Here is a 25431-nt window from a genome sequence, read left to right as displayed (position 1 = left end):
AGGCTCTCTGTCTCTCTCTCTCCTCCCCACTCCTCTTATAAGAGCCTTCTCCTCTTATGCCCCTCTTCTGCATTATTAACAGCATCCTTCTCCACCCACCCCACGTGTGTTCCTTGTCCCTTGAGTGCTTTTCCTTCCCTCCCCACTTAAAACATGGTTACAAAGCACGGATCCACATGGATCCTCAGGATTTTTGCACTGGGTCACCCCAAATTCACCATCAGATCACATAGCATGTCCATGGCTACAGCTTGCACCAAAAAAATCACGCACCCATTGTTGCCTGGGGCCGCAGTGGTACAAAACATGGTTACAAAGCACGGATCCACATGGATCCTCAGGATTTTTGCATTGGGCTACCCCAAACTCACCTTCAGAAATGTATGTCTGTGGCCACAGCATGAACCACAAAAATCATACATCCACTGTTTCGTTTAGAATATTTTTTTTCTTGTTTTCCTCCTCTAAAAACTATGTGCGTGTTATGGTTGGGAGCGTGTTATAGAGCGAAAAATACAGTGGTGCCCCGCAAGACGAATGCCTCGCAAGACAAAAAACTCGCTAGACGAAAGAGTTTTCCGTTTTTTGAGTCGTTCCGCAAGACGAATTTCCCTATGGGCTTGCTTCGCAAGACGAAACGTCTTGCGAGTTCTTGCGAGTTTGTTTCCTTTTTCTTAAAGCCGCTAAGCCGTTAATAGCCGCTAAGCCGTTAATAGCTGCTAAGCCGCTAATAGCCGCTAAGCCGCTAATAGCCGTGCTTCGTAAGACGAAAAAACCGCAAGACGAAGAGACTCGCGGAACGGATTAATTTCGTCTTGCGAGGCACCACTGTACGGTAAGATTATGGTTCTGGTTCAGTTTCCAATGACAATGTGCACTATTTCAGGGTCTTCCTGTCACAGGTGAAGTCCTGCTCCTGTTATCTCGGTCCTTATGGACAGACAGCTTGCTTTTTTTTTTTTTTTTTGTAGCAAAGGCTGTTTAAGGCTGCAACTGATAAGATTTGCTTCTTGATGGGACTGGAAAAGCAGTAGTAATGCACAGAGTCTGCACTGGCTTTATTACAGCCTTTCCAATACGACCTCTGTAGTTCAAGGCACACTCTGACATTTTGTTGTTGCACTGAGGTATGCCGATCCTGGCAAAGTCTCCACTCTGTACCTCTCTGAAGCAGTTAGTACAAGACATAGTGAAGACCACTGTCTCCTACACCCTTTCTAAGAATGAATTAGCCCAACCCTCCATTAACCATACCTATGCCAGTGAGGTTTCCATGCTCACAGATCTTTGTACATTTCTGAAAGGGATGGTGGACCCACCTACAACCTTTACTTGTTGAAATCCTGGAAGTGTTTGCTTGGCTACTAGAGGAAGCAGGATGTTGAGCTAGATGGGTACTTGGTCTGAACCAGGAAGAGTCGTCATGAAGTGGCGGGGGTGGGAGTCCTTGTTTCACACTAGAAAAAAGGTGGGTGGATTAAAGCCCTGTGAGTTATCTATTGCAGCTGTTGTCTGTGGGCAGAGCCAGTGCCCTCGGGTTCTTGTCGCAACTGTTAGCTCTACAGTGGTACCTTGGGTTAAGTACTTAATTTGTTCTGGAGGTCCGTTCTTAACCTGAAACTGTTCTTAACCTGAAGCACCACTTTAGCTAATGGGGCCTCCTGCTGCTGCCACGCCGCCAGAGGACGATTTCTGTTCTCATCCTGAAGCAAAGTTCTTAACCCGAGGTACTATTTCTGGGTTAGCGGAGTCTGTAACCTGAAGCATATGTAACCTAAAGCGTGTGTAACCCGAGGTGCCACTGTATTCCTGTACCACATGAGTGTGCAGTAGTGCATCTCTTATGGGATAGTTGACAGTCTTTCCCTACCAACAGTCCAAGTAATTCAATCTGCTTAGAAACGAGAGCAGTTCCATTGCCATATCAGCAATAGGAATAAATCTCTGTGCTAGCTTGTAGGGAACTAAGCTTCAGTATGGTCATGTTGAAGTGACCACAGGGCAAAGAGTCCAAATATCATGAACATTAGTTCTTTTTGGCTTATGTGGTTCCATGGGGTTCTGTTTTGTCCCCAAACTTTTTATTGTCTGCATGAAACCACTGACAGAAGAGTCATCTGATGATTGGGAGTTGGGTGTCATCAATATACAGGTGATACACATATCTATCTATCTTATCTATCTATCTATCATCTATCTACAATATCTATCTATCTATCATCTATTATCTATCATCTATCTATCTATCATCTATTTATTTATCTATCTATCATCTATCTATCTATCTATCATCTATCAATCATCTATCTATCTATCTATCAATCATCTCACTCACTATCTCTATTGTGCTGTGGTAATCCTGAACTGTTGTCTGGGCTCAACGGACTGAATATGAGCTAATAAACTGAAGTTTAATCCAGACAAGACTCAAGTGCGTTTTGAATAGTAGGTCTGGGTCATGTCGTTCTGGCTGTTGTATCACTCCTGGTTAGGTCTAGGTTGGACTACTGCAGTGCACTCTGTTTGGGGCTGTCCTTGAAGAGTGTTACAAAGAGCTATTAAAAATGTAGCATCTAGTGTAGTTTTGGTGTTCACTGCTTAGGATGCATATATTATATCAGTTCTTTTTCATTAGCTCTGGTTCCGATTAATTTCAGTTCACAGTTCAAAGTGGTGTTTGATACCTAAAGAGTCCTAAATGGCTTTGGGGCCAGGCTTTCTGAAACACCCTCTCTTCCCACATGGATCTGCATATTCACTGTACAGTATTAAGCATCTGAAGATCTGTTCCATGTTCCACCATCTTCATTGATGTGCTTGGTTGGGGGACATTAGAACAGCACCAGATTGTCCAGCTCCTTTTCAAAAGAGGTTTTATTTTCCCCATTTCTTTGGATGGCATAAATGTTCTTTTAATTTGACTTCAACTCCTGTTGTGAAGAGGGTTTAAAAACACACACACACACACACACACACACACACACAAAACACACCTGACCCTAACAGCCCTACTGAATACTGATTGAGATACTGTATTTCTTTTATCTCATTATTTTAATTTTATTCTAGTGTTTTTTCATCTGGAACCAGCATTTCGGGGCAAAAAGTGAGATAGAAATTATTTTAAATAAATAAATAAATAAAATCAAGCAAAGATTAAAAGGGCTTGGAAAGTTTTGTTGTTGTTTTCTTTGGTAGATGTGAAAAAAACCAGAGCTCTTGTGCTGTGTGGTCCTCTTGCATTATTCTGACCTGTGGAATAAATTCTCTTCATCCAATAGGCTCTCAGTCAAACCTTTATACCAAATTCAAAGTCATTAAATCATTTATTCCCTTAAAAGCTTTGACTTCTCTGTTAGAAAGATCTTATCTCAAGGCACTCCCAAACTCCCCTTCTTGTTATGCTCCATACTAAGTTATACTTGGCTCATTTCCTAGAAACTTTCTCTGAAAGATTTCTAAGCATACCAGATACTTACAATGAAACAATATGTGATAAGGCTTCTGCATAATATCTAGACATTTATCATCATTTTACTTAACCTGCCTATTTAGCCTAAATAAGAGCCACTCAAATTCCGACTAGCCTCACATTTCTGCAGTCTGGATTTTATGGCCAAATATTTCATAATTGTTCTATAAATCTCTAGTCCTTTTCCGTAGTCAAAAGCACCTCACAGTAAATATGTTAATGTTATCTATGTGCTTCTTGCTTTGATGTGCCACATTGGAGTAAAAAGGTCCAATTGAGAATATTTTGTGACTGGGCTTTGTTGCAAATGCAAGATTTCAGTTCCTTTATACTTTTTCATTGGGACGGAATGACATTATTCCTGCCAATCTGCAAGCCTTGTGCCTTAACAAATGCTGTCCATAACAGCTTGTGAGGGCTAAATGCCATGACTGTCCCACTGGGTTTTTAAAAGAAGAAATACTCTGATTTGGTCAGCATGTCGCTACTATAATTCTGTAGTAAGCATTATGCAGATGCCATGATGTAGCTTGGCATGCACTTTGTGATGATGGTCAAGATCTGGTTCAGGATTGCAGTTTCGGCAGCACAGTGACTGAGCAACTGTTTTACATGCAGGAGAAGTCAGGTTGAATTCCTGATATCTCTGGGTAGGACTGGGAAGTGCACCTGTCTGAGGCTCACCACTTAAGAAATTTATTTATTTTAAAATATATATTAAGTGGTTTATGATTGCTTTAAAATACATGGCCGATAGACATCTAATGAGTTCATGCATAAGGTGGACATTGACCTGACTTCCCATGTTCACATCCCAGCATTCTCTCTGTCTTGTATTGCAAATGTTTCCATACCCTTTTATGTTTAAATAATTTAATGTTCAAATAAATAAAGCTGTCCTATAATGCTTTAAAAAGTGGAGTTAAAAATTTTTTTTTTAAAGAGCAGATATTTACTCACGGTTAACTTTGCTTCTCCCAACAGTTGGGCATCCACATCTGGACTCATGTTTTACAGTTCCTTTCTTTCCAACTGCAGACAAGGTAAGCAAATCAGTTTTTTCAAGGGACTAACCAGAGACAATTTGGATTCCAATGCAAGCTAAATGGAGGGAAAGCAAGAAGTTGAGAATTGGCGTTCTCCTTAGTTTCCACGATGCCATCATTTTTGCAGTGCATCTTGACCCTGGGGAGCAGGCAGCAACCTACAGTGTGGGTGATGAAGTCTTCCCTAAAAATGGGACGTACGCAAGGACACAGATTCTACATTCAGGTTCTTACTTCTACACAACTAGAGAGGGGGGTGTGCGAGTGTGATGTATGTGATGTATACTTCTAACGTGCAACCCTAACCATGCCTACTCAAAAGGATGTCTATTGAATTCCATGGGACTTTCAGATAAGCAGACTTGGTAAGTGTAAAAATATACAAAGATAACAGTATGTACCACAGAATGTGTGTGCACAAGAACTGGGGACAGGAGTCTTACTTGTGGCTTAACAAGAGACAATAACATTTTGAAGGATGGGAAACCCCTTTTCTCTCAAAATACACTTTTAAATAACACACGCACGCACAAAAACTTCCAAGAACCATGGTGCAATACTCGACAAAATGCAAAATCTCATGGATAGCTAAGTTCTGATCTTCACATTAGAGATGGGGATCAAGTCCTTTTGTATAGGACAGGAGGGAGGGAGTCATGGATATTAGAGAAAAAGAGATTAGCTCTGATCTCCGATGTCTCTGCTTTAGTGGTTCAAACATAATTTCACTTAGTTTAAAATAATCTTTGCAAATTCATGTTGCTTATATAGCCTGCCTGGTAATATTTGCTTTATAATTGGATTGCTATATTCACTCTGGTATTAAGCTTTCTCTCTCTCTCCGTCCCCCTCCTTTTCTGCTAGCTGTTTCCTCATAGCTCAGTGTTTTCTAATTATTATTTTACTTACTGGCTCATCTGCATTTTAGTTGCTTTATTGCTGTCTGTCTCCAGAAGAGTCTTTTTAAGGGGGAGGAACTTTGGTTAAGCTAGTATTGTTAACTTTGTTGGCTAACATGAGAAGATGAACATGTAGTGAAAACATTTTGGCAGCTTCAAAGCAGTTATACTATCAGGGGTCACAGGTAGGGAATTTAAACCTGACCTAAAGTCAATTGTTTTGTATTGAGCCTTAGTGGAAACTCACTGTTTATGAAATACTGACATGTAGATGATGAAATAGCTCATTATTTAGGAGTGATGATCTAAGCTATTGTTAAAAAAAATATTATTGACTTGTATGAGTATAAATATTTAGAAGTAATTCAGAAAAAAATAAGGAGGCCTTTAACACATTGACTCCTTATCATCTTAGCTTGTTCCCTTCTCCTTTGGGACAAAGTCAGAGAAATAATTTTGATAAGAACGGATAGCTCCTTAAGAATCCTTAGATAGCTTTGAAAATGTGGTTTTGCTTATTGCAACGCTCGGTACTGAGTTTTTTGCATATGTTCTGTGCTCTCATAGCATATCTTGTTATATAAATATTGCTTGATGTTTTAAAAGTAAACTAAGGCTGAAATCCTAATCCCACTTATCTGGACATAAACTGAATTCAATCAGACTTGTTTCTGAGTAGACAAGGCTAGTGTTGCACTGTAAGGTTTTTTTTTAATGAATTTCTCTCAAATAATTAGATTCCTATTATCCACACAACACCTGTCTGGTTATCAGTTGCATCCCACTAACATTTACTCACTAACTTGCAATTTAGGTTACCGGTTGCATCCCACTAACTTTTACTCAGAGTAGACCAACTTAAATTAATGGACCAAAGTTAGCTATGTTTGCTCTGTGTATGTCTAGCACTGGGTACAACCCTATGTTCCTTATGGGTAATCTCACAGATTTTGTAACTCAAAGTTTGCTTAGCTACTGGAGTGAGACCTTACCTGTGAAAAGCAGGAACCTGAGCGGCCTTTCAGGTGTCAATGGACTCCCAACTCCCATATGCCCCAGTCAGAATTGTTGGTTGTCAGAGATTATGGGAGTTGTAGTTCATTAACATCTCGAGGGCCATAGGTTTGCCATCCTTTGGTGTTTCCAAAGACTGAGTTCCTCAAGTATCCTTACAGTATTGTTGCATGTTAAACTAAGAAAAGGTAATAGGTTCTACATTTCTTAGGAAATTGTGTAATTATGAAGAATAATTAGAACAACATAGCTGAGTGGTCTTCGGGGGGGGGGCGGGAAGACTGCTGCTAGTCTGCAAACTGCTTTGTCCATCTTTGAAGAATAAGGGAAAGAACACAATGTCTTTAAACATCCTCAGTCTTGGGTGGCCTAAGATGCCACTCAGGGTGTGTGTTGTGTGTGTTTTAAGTAATCCATTTCTTCCTGTTAGGTAAAACATTCCACAGTAAAACAGTGGCAACCGATAATTGTGGGGTGCTAATGGAATGTTATCATAGTGTAAGTAAAATGCATTTGTCCCAACTTGGAATACTTCTGTATTGTATTCCTTTTTATGATAGCTTCAGTATCTGTAAGAGTTTAAACAATGCTTGGAAAAAAGCCTATGCTTATGCTTGGAGACATATTTGTGGTGCAGTTCATTAAATTAAGACTCCTAAACATGTCTCTAATTACCCTCTTAAGCCACTTATTCAACACTAAATAGCAACTGTTTATTAAGAAATTTGCTTAAGGCTACCACCACCATTGCATTAATTTGTATCTAACTGTTTAGAAATACATTGCAAATGTTCCACTATTATTGCGCGAACATAAAAGCTGCAGTCTTAATTAATATAAATGAATACAAACTGAAGGAAGCATGTTTTCAATTTTGGAAGAAAGTTTAAAGCCTCATTGGAAAAATAAAAGAACATCTACATTTTTTTATTTAAAAAATGCAATCCAAAACAAGTCGTTTAGCATTCCCGAAGCACTGTGTGTTTCAGTGCTCTTACATACATACTTTAACACAGCGGTAGCCAATGTGGCGCTCTTCAAGACATTTCAAAGGTTCTAAACCTTGGAGATTTTGGCAAAATGTATTAAAAAGCCTATGAGGTATAACACAAACGTTACTTAATGCAAGTCTGAGACTAGTAAAAAGAGTTGTGGGCAACTTACAACTGCCAGGAACTATGCCTCAATGCCTTCCACATGGACTGCATCAGGAGGATTTGATTTGGGGCACAGGAGGATTTGGGGCACAGGACAGAATTGCAAACACTCCTGCCTCAGCAACATCTATGCTGGTTTGGTCATGTCCACAGAATGGAAGATGGCAGGATCCCCAAGGACCTGCTCTAAGGGGAGCTGGCTTCTGGCACCACAGACCAGCTGCGTGTTACAAATATGTCTGCAAACATGACACGAAGGCTGACAACATCAACCCCACCATGTGGGAATCCCTTGCAGACGACCACAGTGCCTGGAGGCAGGCGGTCAAGTTGTGTAGCCATAGCAGTGACCAGAGGAGAAATGACTGCTGGGAGAAAGTGCATCTACAGCAGCACAACTGGATGCCTTCGTCTGCCCCAGCTGTAACAAAACATGTCTCTCCCGTATCGGTCTCCACAGCCACAGCAGGCGCTGCAACATCCCAACCTCATCCCCAAAGGTGCACTTCTCCATTGTCTCCTGAGACAGAAAGCCTAAGAACATGTACTGAGTTCATGGCAAAACCAGGAGCTTCACGATTTGTACTTCATTATTAGCCACTCCACTTCACCTGCTGCTCATATGGGCTAGCTTTTTGGACAGCAGTTTTCTTGTTGAATTGTACCTTATTCTGCTTTTTGAATATACTATTTTTTAATCTGGCTGCGAGTCGAGATTCTATGTTTAGAGTGCAGGTGGTGAGTATGAAGTCGCCAGTTTGCAAGTTGCATTGTGTGTATGCATGCTTCTGGGAAGATTTGATAATGTAGGTTTCAAGTATTTCTAGCCATAAACTTAAACCATCATTAGTTAGCATCCTTTTCTAACCCTGAGACCATAACTTGCCTGCTTGGTGGAGAAAACAACTAATTTGCCAGAAATACAAGGCAGTGACTGAGAGAAATACTGATACCGTTGTGCAGAGGAAGATGCAATTTTGAGCTCATTACCCTCCATAAGTTCATACTGAGAAAGTGACACCACTTCCTTCCTGGGTGTCTCAGTTTTGTATGTTGTTTTCATAAAGTTAATGAAGGGAGAGATCTACAGTAATGAACAAATGGCTCTTTAAATGCTAGCTGTACCCCCCCCCCCAATGTACACACATATAAAGCACACACATCTCCAAAAATGCAACATTGCACAATGGAAATTATGCAGAAAATGATTTCTATTTGGATCAACAGTTCAGAGATAAGTGCCTTGACGGTTGCAACCTTTTTGTGGGGGGAGAGGTGTGAGGTTATATACTTCAGGTATATTTCAGCTACGCTTGTTTTTATAATAATTTATGAGCTGATTCACATGGGATCTGTTGTGTCCTCACAGACAAGTTTTATCTTCTTGACTCTGCTGCTAATGGACTTCCTCCTAGGTAGTACCATACTCTCTAAGACAGTAGGTCTCCATCATGAATTAGCCATGTAAATCAGTGGCCTTACTGTACCTTGCAAGAGAGCCTTAAGTAGAACTTGGGGAGGTCAGAATGCCTGGATCGAGAGTGAACACAGAGATCTAGAGCTGTCAACCTCTGAAGCACAAAATCCTACTAACTGGACAGCCGCTAAGCCTATGAGGCCTAGGTAGTGGTGGGGCCAGAGTCTATGCTCTAGGGAGCAGAACTGCAACCCTGTTTTGTGCATTTTTTTCATGTAGGGCACTCACGGTTTCAAGCTGCACAAATGTATACAGTGGTACCTCGGGTTAAGTACTTAATTCGTTCCAGAGGTCCGTTCTTAACCTGAAACTGTTCTTAACCTGAAGCACCACTTTAGCCTATGGGGCCTCCTGCTGCCGCCGCGCCACCGGAGCACAATTTCTGTTCTCATCCTGAAGCAAAGTTCTTAACCTGAAGCACTATTTCTGGGTTAGTGGAGTCTGTAACCTGAAGCGTATGTAACCTGAAGCGTATGTAACCCAAGGGTACCACTGTACATAAGATCAGTATCAGTATATAGCAAGGATGTGGGACCTCTGACTTGGGGCCAACTATGTCTTCTCCAAGTCTCTCCATTTGGCCCTTGACTCTCCAGGCCACACTTTCTCCCAAGGAAACAACCCTTCCTAGCCCCGCTCTTCACTCTCTCCAAGTGCTTTTGCTTCGCTGGGAAGTGTCCTTGAGCTGTGCTCATTCTTCTTGTTTGTCTGGATAGAGGATGAAAAGAAGTGGCTTGGCAAGGCTGGAGAAAATCCTGCCTTCTCTGTGCCTGGAATATGTGTATAATGGAAGGGTTCACATCCATTACTCTGACTCCTTTTGCCTCTGGCCCTGTCCAGCACCAGCATGCGGCCTCTGAAAGGTTGGCCCTGAGGGAACACTTCCTTCTGTCTGAAAAAGTTTATTCACTCCTCATATAAATGTTGGTGTGTGTCTACCCCAGATGTGTAGCTTCAGGAAATCTGTGGTCTTGTTCTTCAGTAGAGATGCTGATAATGAAATGCACGCTTTTGGCAATCCATTATAGCCAAAAAAATAAATAAATAAATCTTCCAAGACATCTGACTTCCAGCTATCTCTGGCTTCATTCTATATCTCTCCTGGGACTGCCGACTCACCACTTATTGGAACGGCTACGCTTTCTTTTTACTAGTCTCAGACTTGCTTTAAGTAACGTTTCCGTTATACTTCATAGGCTTTTTAATACGTTTTGCTAAAATCTCCAAGGTCTTGAACTTCTGAAATGTTCTGGCGGAAGATGAGAATATACATACATGAAGTCAGCATGACGTGAATTCGGTCAAAGGTCAATCCATGGTTGCTGCCAATATGTGAAGTAGCAGAATAAACGGGCAAATTCATGAAATTCATGCTGTAGAGGATTTTTGTTAAGATTTTCCCTGAAGCACAACCCAGCTGTTTATGGAACATCAACTTCATATCTGATGAACAGCTTTTGTTTGTATGGATGGGTTTTTAGAGTTCGTGGAACTGATTTTGTTGTTTAGAGCTTGCATTTGTGTGTGTTCTTCTGTTTTTATTGTGTACACTGCTTCGATGGCTTTATGTTGTGAACCAGTTTATAAATCTGAAAAAATAATAATGAGGAGGAAGAGGAGATTAGGGCAAGGATGGGGACTGCTGCATCCCATATTTGTTTATGCTGCATTTAATCAAAATTAAATTTTTATTTGCTGCTTAAAGGTGGGTGTAAACATGGCTTCTTCTCCATCTTGTGAACATCAGAATCCCCTTGAAAATTCATTCATATTAATGAGATCCACCATCCCCACGCCTAGGTTCAATATATTTTTTGATATCTTTGTAAATTCTGGTTTATGTTAATAGATACTTGCAAAACCCAGATCTTGTTTAAAAGAACTCTCAGGCAGCTTAACCAATATTCTTAATTTCTATTGTCACTGATGCTACTGCCTTACTTTGTTCTTTCCTTTGGCCTTATGCCCTATGTGAGGAGCCCGTCCTGGGAGGTTGCTGAGGCTGGAGCAGATCTGGTATGAGGAAAAGCTCTAGTGTTGGTTCTTCCATGCTCAGGCTTTTAGTATGGCATTGGTGGCAGGGGAAATAGCAATGCCACTAAAATTTCAACACCATTTGTGTCATGACACCAGTGTGGGCTGAAATCTGAATGGTAGGAAATGCTCCCCAGGCCACTCAAAGCTGTCTTGTGGATTACTAAGACTGCAATCCTATACATGCTTATGTGAGAGTAAATCACATTATGACTAGACACATATGGCTAAAACCGCAAAGAGAGCTATGCTTTCATAGATATCTGATTGTGAACTCCATCATGAGATTTGAGGCACTTGGTAGAAAGTTCTGGAACATCTCCATTAGCCTGGTTTCCAATGCACTTATTGTTTCCTAAAATAATTTTTATATCAAGGACAGCTTTTTTCCTCAATAAAAGTGGGACTTATAAGGGTTTTCAGATGAATGCTGTCTTAATTTGCTCTGGACATTTTACAGCAAAGGGCTTCAAGATGTTTAGCTTTTCATCACTGGAACATATGGAACAAAAGGGAATTATGAGGGGAAATATTTGCAAGTGATTGGGTCACTTTAAAAAAAAAGTTATTAGGATATGATATCTTTATCAATTGTTATTGAAGGAAACAAGATGTGAAGACGTTTTACGTTAAAAAGATCAGAAGTGCTACTTGATTTAGGCCAAATTACTGGCCATTATTTCTAGAACTTCTAATAGCTTGTTCTATGTCTTAATGTTAAACAGATCTTTTTCTAAAGAAAATTTAATTTGTTTGCCTTTGCCTCCTATAAAATTTGCTCATACATATGAAATGGTCTGTGTTGGAAAGGATTCAGGTATAAATTTTCACCTTTTGGAGCTGCTCTAGTATTTAGGGGGGGAATGGTTAATGCTGTGTTAATAAAATGATGCAAATAGTTATTTGTTCTTACACAAAGTTGATCCAAAATTTATTAGCTGCAGTGTGCTTGGCAGTAGTACAGTGGCGGAAAAATATGAACTCCCAGCAGAGTTTGATTGGATACAATTTTTAAAAAGATATAAGCACTATGAGCAAATTCTTGCAACAGCAGATTAAGGGAAAACAGGCACCTTCCACCGTGTGCCACATGCCTATTTTACAGTGGGCAATTTTAATATGCTTCTAGAAGGAGAACCACTGGTTTGGAACAAGCATAAAAATTATAAAGCCAAAATTTCTTACTCTCTATATCAGAAGAATAACTTCAGTAACTGAGTTATCTCTTATTATTTGTTTTAGGCTACAATCCCATACTTATCTGGGAAGAAGCCCATTGAACTCAGCGAGACTTAATCTCAGACATTTATAGGATTGCACTGTTAATCTGGATCGAGTGATGACATGAAATTGTCAGTAGGGAAAGGGTTGGTTTTTATAATGTTGGTTGTATACTGTAAATATTTAAAGCACTCTGATTCTGCGAAGGAGGTGCATAGACCCAAGCAGGCTTCTATATATGTATGATTGCTGGATTAGGAACTTCAGGAGTAAATTGGATATGTATTGGAATAAACATCCAGAAGTAGATGTCGTATACCCATAGTAAATTCCTTTCAGTCAGATACACATAAAATTGTCCCACGTTCTGGTGCATGTCTGTATATAAGCCATTTTTGTACATCACTGCAATGAGAGCTGTGGTGGAAGTATGTAGCACCATCTCAGACAGCTGCCTTCCAGATTTTTGGACTACATCGTCCATGGTCACTGACTATTGCCGATGCTGGATGGGGTTTATGAGAGATGTAGTCTAAAGCATCTGGGAGAAACTAGGTGGCGAAGGTTGATATATGGTGTATAAATTACCGTACAGTAGAAACTCTTCCTGCCTCCCTTTTGCTGATCATATCACATAACTGACTTTATTTCAATGCTGTGAAAATTTGCAGACATGTTGGCTGCAGCAAACCTTCAAAGGGCACCAAAGTCAAACATTACACAGGTTAATTAATTAGACCAAAAACGTGGGGAAACACAATTGGCATGATCTGCATCACCTGACAGTTAATAATTAGACATGAGAAGATTTACTATTGTTTATTTCCATCCTGTCAAACATTAAGTACTTCTTATTCAACTAAGGAATCAGTGTACTGTGGTGAATCAGTAAATGGGAATATAAATATCTAAACTAGCTAAATGATTTTCACAAACTTGGCACACACTAAACTCCTGTGTTGGGTTGTGGCCAAAGCCTCTTTTTGCAGGGTTAGACCTGCAGGGACCCACACAGACAGGATGAAGTGCAGTCCCAAATACAATACTTAAAGAAGTTGTTGAAAGGATGACTCTATTAAAGAGATTAAAATGTGAGGTTTAATGAAAAGTGTTTGGTGTGATGTGTTTATATATTTAATACTCAGATACCTAAATCCTTGAAAGAAACATGAATCCAAATATATAAATCACATAATTGAGAAACTTAATAAAAATGAACATGCCATCACATGCTTCTTTGAATCAGCAGGTCATCTTATAGCATGGTGACTTGGTGGTTGAACCTCTGTTTTAATCTTCTGTCTAGTTTCTCTTCAACTAATGCCTCAGGTACTTATTTCTAGAAAACCAAAGGTAAATGCAGTGGTGTCGCAGCGGGGGGGGGTGCACCCTGGGTGCCATGTCTGGGGGGGGTGACAAGAAGGCACCCCGTGGGGGCTTGCGGCAGCATGAGCAGCCATCGCACCGCTGCAGCTGCATGAGAGGATCCTCTGTTCGGGGCTGTAGTGGCGATGGAGGGATCCCGGCACCGTCCGCATGGCGCTGGAGCAGCACCACTGGCAAATTGCTATGTGTAGAGCATGTGCGGCATCACTATGTACGGTGCATGCGTCGTACGTAGCGACACCCCTCCCCCGGGTGTCAAGATGCCTTCATTTGCCCCTGGGTAAAAGTCAGGTGTGGGGAACTTTTGACCCTCCATATGTTGCTGGACTGCAACTCCCATCATCCTTGGCCATGCTTGCTGGGGCTGATTGGAGCTGTGGTTCAGCAACATCTGGAGAACCTTTGGCTCTCCAGATATTGCTGGTATATGCTTTCTGACAATCTTCTGGGTAATAAGAATAAAGTGCTCTTGTTCACTCAAGGCGCTAGTGCAGGCACAGTGCATCTGCTGCATCCCAGAAAAGCCTCACCCAGTCTATCTGAAAGGAGCATATCTTAAATCACCAAGACAGCAGATATTCCATGTACAGCTGTTTAATGAAATACCTGTTAAGTGTTTAGAGGTATAGTGGGCAAGCTGGCAAAACACTTCACTCTTTCTTTGAAGTAGGAAGAGGAAACAGGTCGATTTTGATTTCTCTCAGTTACTCGTTTTTCCTATCTACTTCTCCACATTTCCTCATCAGTTTGCAAATATTTTTTTTAAGGTTCACGAAAATTCATTGCTATTTCAATGTGAATTTCTACTAATTATGCACATTTTTGAAAGATTTTCTTTTCAAATAGAATGCAAAATGGTCAAAGGCCTGGAAACGATGCCTTATGAGGAACGGCTAAGGGAGCTGGGCATGTTTAGCCTGGAGAAGAGGAGGTTAAGGGGTGATATGATAGCCATGTTCAAATATATAAAAGTATGTCACATAGAGGAGGGAGAAAGGTTGTTTTCTGCTGCTCTAGAGAAGCGGACACGGAGCAATGGATCCAAACTACAAGAAAGAAGATTCCACCTAAACATTAGGAAGAACTTCCTGACAGTAAGAGCTGTTCGACAGTGGAATTTGCTGCCAAGGAGTGTGGTGGAGTCTCCTTCTTTGGAGGTCTTTAAGCAGAGGCTTGACAACCATATGTCAGGAGTGCTCTGATGGTGTTTCCTGCTTGGCAGGGGGTTGGATTCGATGGCCCTTGTGGTCTCTTCCACCAACTCTATGATTCTATGCATCTATGCATCTTAATGCTTTCCCCCCATAATGTTACAATGTTATTTTATGCATATTACATATACACATTACATGGTTGGGAAACTGCATTGAAAAATTCTGTCAAATGTTAGTTTCAGTATTGTTCTGCAAAGTGCAAATTAAGTATTAAAAGTGAAACCAAACTGAATTTAGATACAGTGGTACCTCGGGTTAAGAACTTAATTCGTTCTGGAGGTCTGTTCTTAACCTGAAGCACCACTTTAGCTAATGGGGCCTCCTAATGCTGCCGCATCGCCGGAGCACCTCTGTTCTCATCCTGAAGCAAAGTTCTTAACCCGAGGTACTATTTCTGGGTTAGTGGAGTCTGTAACCTGAAGCGTCTGTAACCCGAGGTACCACTGTATTTAGACATATTCATGAAGAATAGGAAGGGCTTACTAGCCTTGATGGCATAGCCTTGAAGGCTATGTTCTATATCCTCTATCGGAGGCAATACAAGCAACAGTCAATTTACGCTTGTCAGATTGAAAAAGGGCGGGGTGGGGACAGAGCATTTACATGGGCTCTTGCTGATGTGGGTCCGGGTCTGGAACGTATCCCCCGCACAATAATAATAATAATAATAATTTATTATTTATACCCCGCCCATCTGGCTGGGCCTCCCCAGCCACTCTGGGCGGCTTCCATAGAAACCAAAAATACACTAAAATATCACACGTTAAAAACTTCCCTGAACAGGGCTGCCTTAAGATGTCTTCTGAATGTCAGGTAGTTGTTTATCGCTTTGACATCTGCTGGAAGGGCGTTCCACAGGGCGGGCGCCACTACCGAGAAGGCCCTCTGCCTGGTTCCCTGTAGCTTTGCTTCTCGCAATGAGGGAACCGCCAGAAGGCCCTCGGCAGAACGATGGGGGTGGAGACGCTCCTTCAGGTATACTGGACCGAGGCCGTTTAGGGCTTTAAAGGTCAGCACCAACACTTTGAATTGTGCTCGGAAACGTACTGGGAGCCAATGCAGAGCTCTCAGAACCGGTGTTATGTGGTCCCGGCGGCTGCCCCCAGTCACGTCTAGCTGCCGCATTCTGGATTAGTTGTAGTTTCCGAGTCACCTTCAAAGGTAGCCCCACGTAGAGCACATTGCAATAGTCCAAGCGGGAGATAACCAGAGCATGCACCACTCTGGCGAGACAGTCCACAGGCAGATAGGGTCTCAGCCTACGTACCAGATGGAGCTGGTAAACAGCTGCCCTGGACACAGATTTGACCTGTGCCTCCATGAACAGCTGTGAGTCCAAAATGACTCCCAGGCTGCACACCTGGTCCTTCAGGGGCACAGTTACCCCATTCAGGACCAGGGAATCCCCCACACCTGCCCGCCTCCTGTCCCCCAAAAACAGTACTTCTGTCTTGTCAGGATTCAACCTCAATCTGTTAGCCGCCATCCATCCTCCAACCGCCTCCAGACACTCACACAGGACCTTCACCGCCTTCACTGGTTCTGATTTAAAAGAGAGGTAGAGCTGGGTATCATCCACATACTGATGAACGCCCAGCCCAAACCTCCTGATGATCTCTCCCAGTGGCTGCATGTAAATGTTGAAAAGCATGGGGGAGAGGACAGAACCCTGAGGCACCCCACAAGTGAGAGCCCAGGGGTCTGAACACTCATCCCCCACCACCGCTTTCTGAACACGGCCCAAGAGGAAGGAGCGGAATCACTGTATGACAGTGCCCCCAGCTCCTAGCCCCTCAAGACGGTCCAGAAGGATGTTATGGTCGATGGTATCAAATGCCGCTGAGAGATCCAGCAGAACTAGGAAACAACTCTCACCTTTGTCCCTAGCCCGCCGGAGATCATCAACCAGTGTGACCAAGGCAGTTTCAGTCCCATGATGAGGCCTGAATCCCGACTGGAAGGGATCCAAATGGTCCGCTTCTTCCAGGCGTGCCTGGAGTTGTTCAGCAACAACTTGCTCAATCACCTTGCCCAAGAATGGAAGATTTGAGACTGGGCAATAGTTGGCCATCGTGGCCGCATCTAAAGATGGTTTTTTAAGAAGCGATTTAATAACCGCCTCTTTCAGTGGGTCTGGGAAGGCTCCCTCACGGAGGGAAGCATTCACCACCCCACGAAGCCCATCGCTCAGTTCTTCCCAGCTAGCTTTTATAAGCCAGGATGGGCAAGGATCCAGGAGACAGGTGGTTGGTTTCACTCGTCCAAGCAGCCTGTCCACATCCTCGGAGGTAACAGATTGGAATTGATCCCACTCAGCTTGACTAGACAAAACTCTAGCACCCTCCTGCCCCGGCCCTGCTCCCACGGTGGAGTCTACTTCTTCCCGAATCTGAGTGATTTTATCTGCAAAAAACTTTGCAAAATCATTGCAGGAGAACATGTGGCCCGTACTGGGCCCCGATGTTGCAGGTGGTTCCACTAAATTGTGAACCACCTGAAAAAGTCTCCTGCTACTGTTTTCTGCAGATGCAATAGAGGCGGTGAAGAAATTCTTCTTCACTGTCACTATCGCCACTTGGTAGGCTCGACATTGAGCTCTAACCTGTGTCCAGTCAGATTCGGAATGAGTTATCCGCCACCGGCGCTCTAGCCGTCTCAATGATTGTTTCATTGCCCTCAGATCCGTGGAAAACCACAGGGCTGTCCGGGCTCCGTGCAATCGGAGAGGGCACTTCGGAGCCAAACAGTCAATAGCCCTGGTTAACTCCACATTCCAGCGGGCCACCAGGGAATCAGCTGAAAGGCCATCAACATGGGATAAAGCATCCCCTACCACTCTCTGGAAACCATTTGAATCCATTAAGTGGCCGGGGCGGACCATCCGAATTGGTCCCACCTCCCTTCAGAGGGGAAGGGTCGCAGAGAAGTCCAGTTGCACCAGGAAGTGATCTGACCATGGCACTTCTTTCGTTTCGCTTTTACGAGGATTGCCTGTATGTATTTGAACGCCAGGTGTTGAGAATGGGAAGAGTGCTGCTGTTCTCAACCTCTCGCTCGTAGGCTTCCCATAGGCATCTGCTTGGCCACTGTTAGAACAGAATTCTGGAGTAGATGGATCTTGGTCTTATGTGGCCTGAAAGTACACTGATTTGGTGAAACTCCCCCTAGCCATAATGAAGAAGTATCTGTAAATGATACCCGCATTGCCTCTCAGCAAGTAAATCTAAGTATTAGATTCTTGGAAGCATTCCGAAAACCTCTTCTAGTATCTAGATTGCTGGTTCCATATTACCAGAATCTCTTTCTGTTGTTTGGCCTGTATCAGTTGTCTTACTGTGCTTTAATGGTGAATTGCTGTGGTTACCTAACAGTTAGATACCCAGATGTTTTTACCAGGATGCTCCTTTTAAAACTTATTTTGCAAGGTGGTCAGGGTGTTTTTCCTCCCTGAATACTTGAATCTGTGATCAAGAAGAATGTATTTTCAGTCAGCTGCATTCTTCTCCTGCCAGTAACGTGATCTCAGCGTGGACTGTTGTATTTCAAGCTGTCTAATATGAAGCGAACCCTATAGTATCATTAGGATTACAGCCTTGTATTTGGGACATGGAAAAAATCCTGAGAATGAAATCCCTTTCCTGGCTCAAACCCAGAATGAAACTAATCAACCACATCGGTATCAAACCTAACAATGCAGCCCTACACTGGCAACTTGGTGATGCTTGGAACTTAAAAGTCCAGAATGCAAATAATGTTGATTATTGCAAAGTGGATGTAGAGGATTAAATGTTCACATGCTAAAGTTTCTGCATAGAGCACATTTGATGGAATGGGGCTCCATTTCAGGCTGCTGCATAATCAAGCAGATAAAGACTTAGTACTTTGTGTCTGACTCCTATTGGTGATTAAAAGTGCCTTTCTAAATAGATTAATTTGCCTGCATTTTTATTATAATTGCAAGTTTGAAGCATCCCGAGCATTTTAGAAGACATCAGAAGTTTTTTATGACTGAAGTTTTATTCTGTTTTTAACCTTCTGTTGAAAGCCGCCCAAAGTGGCTGGGGAAACCCAGCCAGATGGGCGGGGTAGAAATAATAAATTATTATTATTATTATTATTATTATTATTATTATTATTATTATCATTTTATTTTCACACTCAAATTCTGCAATAAGTTCATTGTCCTGATGTGTAAGAATAATGGAACAAAATGCCTGGAAGCGTCCTTATATTTTCCTGCTGGATCCCATCTGCAACATTTTAGTTTTTGAATTTCGGGCACCAATTGTGTGTTTAGTGGAGGGGAAGGCATCCATAATGCATTGAGGAAAGGAGGGCAAGAGATGTGTAGGGCCACTGAAAAGTGTCTCTATGCTCAAAGAAGGAACAGCCAGAGGGCCCACCTCTGACTGTATGTATTCTGTGCAGCCCAGTAGGTGCTGTTTCCACATTTTATTTGCCACCATGAAGTTGCAGGGAAACACCATTTTTTTATATACAAGAGAGCAGAATTTATTTGTTGGTATTTGATGGCTAGAAGCAGAGTTGGTAATACCATAACCCTCAACTGTACCAGGACATCACAGAATTACAGAAGCCATCCCAGTTTCTGATTGGATCTCCTGTTGGCTCCCGCAAAAGTGCTGCCCCCTAAGATGCCTGTTTTGGGGGGGCATGCTCTCATACAACTCACCTGGCTCCTGTGAGAGCACAGCCCTTCAATATACTCAGGGCTCCAGGTTCTCATGTGACTCACATGGGAGCATGACCCCAAAATACAAGAACCCCAATTTTCCTCTGCGGCATGTTGGAGAGTATGATGCTAGGCACATGCTCCCCAATGGCAAGTTAGATTGGACAGCTACACAAATAGTGCATTGCTTTAATCTTTAAATCATTTGGAAACTGCAGCAGTGCAAATACGGCAGACAGGTTGCTGTCCAGCATACTCTTTTTAGACCTCATTTATCCAGTCTAATATCAATTGCACTGTCTTCCTATTTATTTCCAGACTCAGTTCTGGAGGCTGATGCTTACCTATAAATGGTACCTGAAAGGGCCACCTGCTTCCTTATGAATCTGCCCAGAAGATATCAACATCCTTAAAAAAATACAGTTACCACCACTAAAGGGTTTGGTTGGTGGAAACCCAAGACAGAACCTTTTCTCTGACGGTCGTCCCCTCCCCTGCTGCTCAAAGTGCAGTCCCCTTCCAAAGGTGGTTGTTGTTGTTTAGTCATTTAATTGTGTCCGACTCTTTGTGACCCCATGGACCAGAGCACGCCAGGCACTCCTGTCTTCCACTGCCTCCCGCAGTTTGGTCAAACTCATGCTGGTAGCTTCGAGAACACTGTCCAACCATCTCGTCCTCTGTCGTCCCCTTCTCCTTGTGCCCTCAGTCCTTCCCAACATCAGGGTCTTTTCCAGGGTCTTTTCTCTTCTCATGAGGTGGCCAAAGTATCGGAGCCTCAGCTTCAGGATCTGTCCTTCCAGTGAGCGCTCAGGGCTGATTTCCTTAAGAATGGATAGGTTTGATCTTCTTGCAGTCCATGGGACTCTCAAGAGGTTTCCTCCAGCACCATAATTCAAAAGCATCAATTCTTCGGCGATCAGCCTTCTTTATGGTCCAGCTCTCACTTCCATACATCACTACTGGGAAAACCATAGCTTTCACTATACGGGGTTTGTTGGCAAGGTGATGTCTCTACTTTTTAAGATGCTGTCTAGGTTTGTCATTGCTTTTCTCCCAAGAAGCAGGCGTCTTTTAATTATGCATCATCATCATCATAAAAAAGAACACAGGTTTACATGATAGGTCAAGGTGTAATTACTGAATTATATAAAAGCCTTAAACAATTTGCAGTTTCTTCTCTTTCTCTAAAAATTATATTAAATAATATTAAAATGTGTCTTCTATGAACCGTCTGGAGTTACAACGAAAAGGTTATGTGGTTCTGCTAAATTCACAAGCTATAGATTAATGGCAGTGTCAAAGTACATCTGAAGGAAGCTCATTTAACGTGCCTCTGGGCTAGACAGCACTATTCAACAGCAGCAAAGGTTACATGTTTTCATGTAAGGTGCAAGTAAGGACAGGCTGCTTCTGTGTCTGAGTGGGTGAGGGTCCTCTTTAGCATGCATTCAGTGAAGCTGGCATGCTGCAGTGTCTGCCTGAGAAGAGAGGCTGTGTGCCTCTTAAGCTTGCAGCTGAGGGAATTACGAAACCTCTACTAGAGTGCAGTCTATAGCTTCATTGAGCTGGGACACCCCCCCCCCCCCGGAATTCATGTACCTTTTACTAGACAGTCTGGAATATTGAACTTATTTTAACTGCCTAAGTAGTCTACTCCTTATTGATCATAAAATGTAAACAGAGGTGATTTTGTGTCTGTGCAAAAAAATGAACTCTTTTCGGTACAATTCAGGATTTTCTGTAAAATTAGTGGGATGGTCTTAATTCAGTAAAATTAAGTGGTGTGGTGTTTCCAATAAAATGTTTAAAATTTGTATATCATATCTACATCGAGTACTGGAGTTCCCTGAGCAAAATGAGCAGCACAATCCTACAACTGGAAGTAAAATCCCATTGAGTTCAGTAGGCTTGCTCCTTAGGCAAATGGATGTAGGACTTCAGTCTATATTCTTTTTCTTGAATGTTGGGATTTTTCAAAGATCTCTAGCTTATCCCATCCTCTTATCCCATTCCAGCATAGTTTGGTGAGGAAATTAGTCAAAAGCTTTTTGAAGCACCAAGTATCTACTGTCTATGAGATCACCCCATCCACATGCCTATTAACGCTCAAAAAGTTTAGTGTGACAGGACTTACTTTGCAGAAACCATGATGTTGATTAAGTAGAGACTTATTCTATAATATAGAAGAATATATACTTGATCATTTATCTTTAATGTTGCCTTTGACCAACTTCAACTGGAAAAAAAAAACTTTAAACTAGCTCACTTGTAATTTCCTGCAATACCACTTGGATTTCTTCTTAAAAAAATGTTGTTACATTGGCAGCTTTCCAGCCATCAGGTGTGGAAGCTGATTTTAGGGGCAAGTTACACATTTTTGTTATGAAGTTCAGCGCTTCACATTTGAGTTGTTCAAGATCATCTGGCAATTTGTTCGTTTTTAATTTGTTGATGAGGCCTTAAGAGTTCATCTCTCATCATTATGTTTTGCCTCAATTGTTTAGAGCCAGTGTGGTGTAGTGGTTCAGAGTGGTAGTCTCGTAATCTGGGGAACCGGGTTCGCGTCTCCGCTCCTCCACATGCAGCTGCTGGGTGACCTTGGGCCAGTCACACTTCTTTGAAGTCTCTCAGCCCCACTCACCTCACAGAGTGTTTGTTGTGGGGGAGGAAGGGAAAGGAGATTGTTAGCCGCTTTGAGACTCCTTAAAGGGAGTGAAAGGCGGGATATCAAATCCAAACTCTTCTTCTTCTTCTTCAAACTCCCTTCCTGAAAATGTTACGGCTGTGGTCTACTTGCATACATAGTTAATGTAGCTCTCTGTTTCAAAAAACAACTTTTCAGTTTTGCATTTCTTGATTCACAAAGATGCGTAAGTGTAGTTGGTCGTGTGATCCAAATCCTGTCTGTAGTGGAGGTGGTTTTAAGGAAGTTCTCCTTCTAGTCCCATAAGCAAACTCTCCCATTCTTCCGAAGTGTTATTTCTGAATCATAAAAATCCAAGGCTTGTTGTATGTTCCATGATTACAGTAATTCTGTTAAGGTTCCTGTTGAAAAGAACCGGGAGTTTCCTGCTGTTTTTCAATGGGGGCAGAAAGGGGCTCATGTGTTTATAATTTAACACTTTCTTCTGGGAGGGTTTAGGGGAAAAAGGATTATGGGTCTTAAAATGCTCAGACTGGAGCTGTTGCACAGCATGATTAAACGGCTATTCTTTTATTTTCCCTTTATAAACAAAACAGCGGTGGAGAAACCTTTTTGATGTTTAGCATAGTGCATCACAGGAAAACTCGGGGAGGTCTCATAAGCTGATTAAATAAAACCAACACGAGTCACAGGAAGGGGAGAAAATGGTTGTGGCCTGACTTGCGCAGAGTTTGAAGCAGCCAATACCGGGCTGAGGTTTGGTGTTTGAGTTGCCAAGTGACCTTTGAGAGGATAATTGCTGATTTCTTTTTCCCAGGATTCTGAAAGAGAGGTTTACACACAAAAGGGCATGGCATTCAGGAGGAGGGGGAGAAATACGTATATATTCATTTATTCTAGTGCAATATAACCTGCTTGTATCACAATACTGAAATTCATTGCATATTGATATTTAGAGGCACCAACTACTCCAATTTCCTCTTGTTTTGGAGAAAGAATCATGTGCTGTGTTCCCTTGCTTTTTTTTCTAAACTGGTGTTTCACCTTTTTATGTTTCAATGGATATGTTAACTGTTTTCCATATGTATGGCTGATCATGTGTACAACTCTTAACAAAAGAATTAATACGTTATTGTTTGCTCATATAGAAACTATATACTCCCCCTCCCCCCAAATAAAGTTAGATGTAGATTCATTAACATCATGGTATACACTTAGCCATATTTCAGCTCTGTGCCATCACGGGACTGTCTCTATTCTCCTAAAATTTGGGGTTGTTTTGTCTGTAAAAATTAAACCATTCAAGTTATGCAAAGGAGTGGTTTCTAAACAGACCTATTTAACAGGGTTATGTTCTACAAAACAAACCTGAATCAGGCCTTTTTTTTATAGGAAGCCTGGAGGCAGGGATGTCCACAGTGAATTCCTTGCTACTGAATATGACACAGGGATGCCAGCTCCTAAACGTTATTTGCTTATTTTATAATATTTCTTATGCACCCTCTATCCCGCAACAGTAGAATATACAGGTATAAAAACAGGTTTTAACATTACAATTATTGCATCAGTCATTCACCATAAAAATAGCAATTTTGCATTCTGAGCTAAATACTATTTCTGACAAATAATAGTTCCAAGCTCCAATAATGTGGAGATCATCTCTCCCCCCCCCCCCGCCCACTACTTAATTTATCATTTCTAAAGTTTTATATCAGCATGCTCAATCTTTTGGGCTGCAAGGTACTTACAGTAATACCATGAAAGCTGGCAAGGGTATAAGGTTTCCCCTTGCATCTAATAAAAAAAATGTACTTCGGTTACTTGCAGTACAGTGGTACCTCGGAATGCGAATGGGATTCGTTCCGGAGCCCTGTTCACATCCTGAACAGAACGTAAGACGCGCCTGCGCGGGTCACGTTTTGCAGCTTCTGCGCATGCACGTGACATCATTTTGACCATCTGTGCATGTGCGAGCGGCAAAACCTGGAAGTAACGCGTTCCGTTACTTCAGGGTCGCCGCAGAGCGCAACCTGAAAATACTTATCCTGAAGCATATTTATCCCGAGGTATGACTATATCTTCATTGCAGGCTTGCTATCAGAAGAGAAGCATACACAGTCCTTATTCATAAGCTTTTACTCATAGTGTTAGACCAATACATGAGTGGAAAGCAGGGCAATGCTAAGTAGCAAAGCCATTTGCCATTTGCATGTTCGGCTGTATATGTAAAGGCCTCCAGCTGATCCGGAACCCTGAACAGTAGGGGGTTCCAGATTGCATGGAAGCTTTCCCACACAAAGCTGTGTGTGCAAAAGTGCCATCCTTGCAGATACTTGCATTGTACACAGGACAGGAGGAGGAAGAGCTGGTTGGAAAACCTGACGTCAGAGTCACGGCTACTTTGTGCAGCCTCAAAATGTGTGTAAAAACAACAGAATAGTGCTAAGATCTGGCTTATGGTTTTTAAAGGTGCCATGATGGATGAGAAGAAGTGTTGTACTAGTGTTTCACATGCACTACGGTGTTGTGTCAATGGAGCCTCAGTTCACATTACTACTGTGTCGGCTACAACCACTGTTGACGGGTGTTGTTCGGCAGTGTCTGTTTACGCCAACTGTTTCATGCTAACCTGTTGCATAGTATGTATAGAATTTGGCAGAAAAGGAGGAAGGTAAAATGCACACTAAGGATGACTATCATCTTTGCAGCTTCCTGAAGGTATTTTGAGCATCACATAATATGTCTGAAAAGTGCTAGAATGTTGTAGCAAATGGCAGCCAGTGTAGCAAAATGGAAGCTCTCTTTATTGTCAAGACAAACATGGTTGCTGCAGAGTAGCAGAATCCACTCTGTGTACCACTGTGCCTTCTTCCATCTACAGGATAAAAACATTAGTTTGAATGTTAATCTTTAAGACTAAATTTGCATTCCTCTCAAGCACTTTTAAAGTTCTACAGCATTCTAAAAATCCTTTCACTATGCAGAGTCCTTGATTGTTCTGGGTTAAAAATGAAGCCCAACTTTTCATGGATTAACTATTATGCTTTAGATAATGTTTTGTCAAGTTAATTACAATTTAAGGTGTTTTAGCCTCCTTACCGAAGACAGTATCTCAGAGGACAATTTCCTATTTTTGCTTACAGCAACTAGAAATGCTTAATTTCCTCCAGTGAT

General features: G+C 42.0%; 1 protein-coding gene across 6 annotated transcripts in view; it reads left to right on the top strand.

Moving 5' to 3' along the window:
- Positions 1–25431, top strand: part of SULF1 (sulfatase 1) — a 106119-nt gene that overhangs the window by 10050 nt on the left and 70638 nt on the right. For all 6 annotated transcript variants that reach the window (XM_081013307.1, XM_081013304.1, XM_081013306.1 and 3 more), the window contains exon 2: positions 4457–4515. The gene's annotated coding sequence lies outside the window, so the exon portion shown is untranslated. The remainder of the gene's footprint in view (positions 1–4456; positions 4516–25431) is intronic.

This window comes from Podarcis pityusensis (genome assembly GCF_964106645.2).
Source record: "Podarcis pityusensis genome assembly, chromosome: 7".
NCBI lineage: Eukaryota > Metazoa > Chordata > Lepidosauria > Squamata > Lacertidae > Podarcis > Podarcis pityusensis.
The sequence above is the reverse complement of the archived record's forward strand: the minus strand, read 5'-3'. Positions and strand labels throughout refer to the sequence as shown.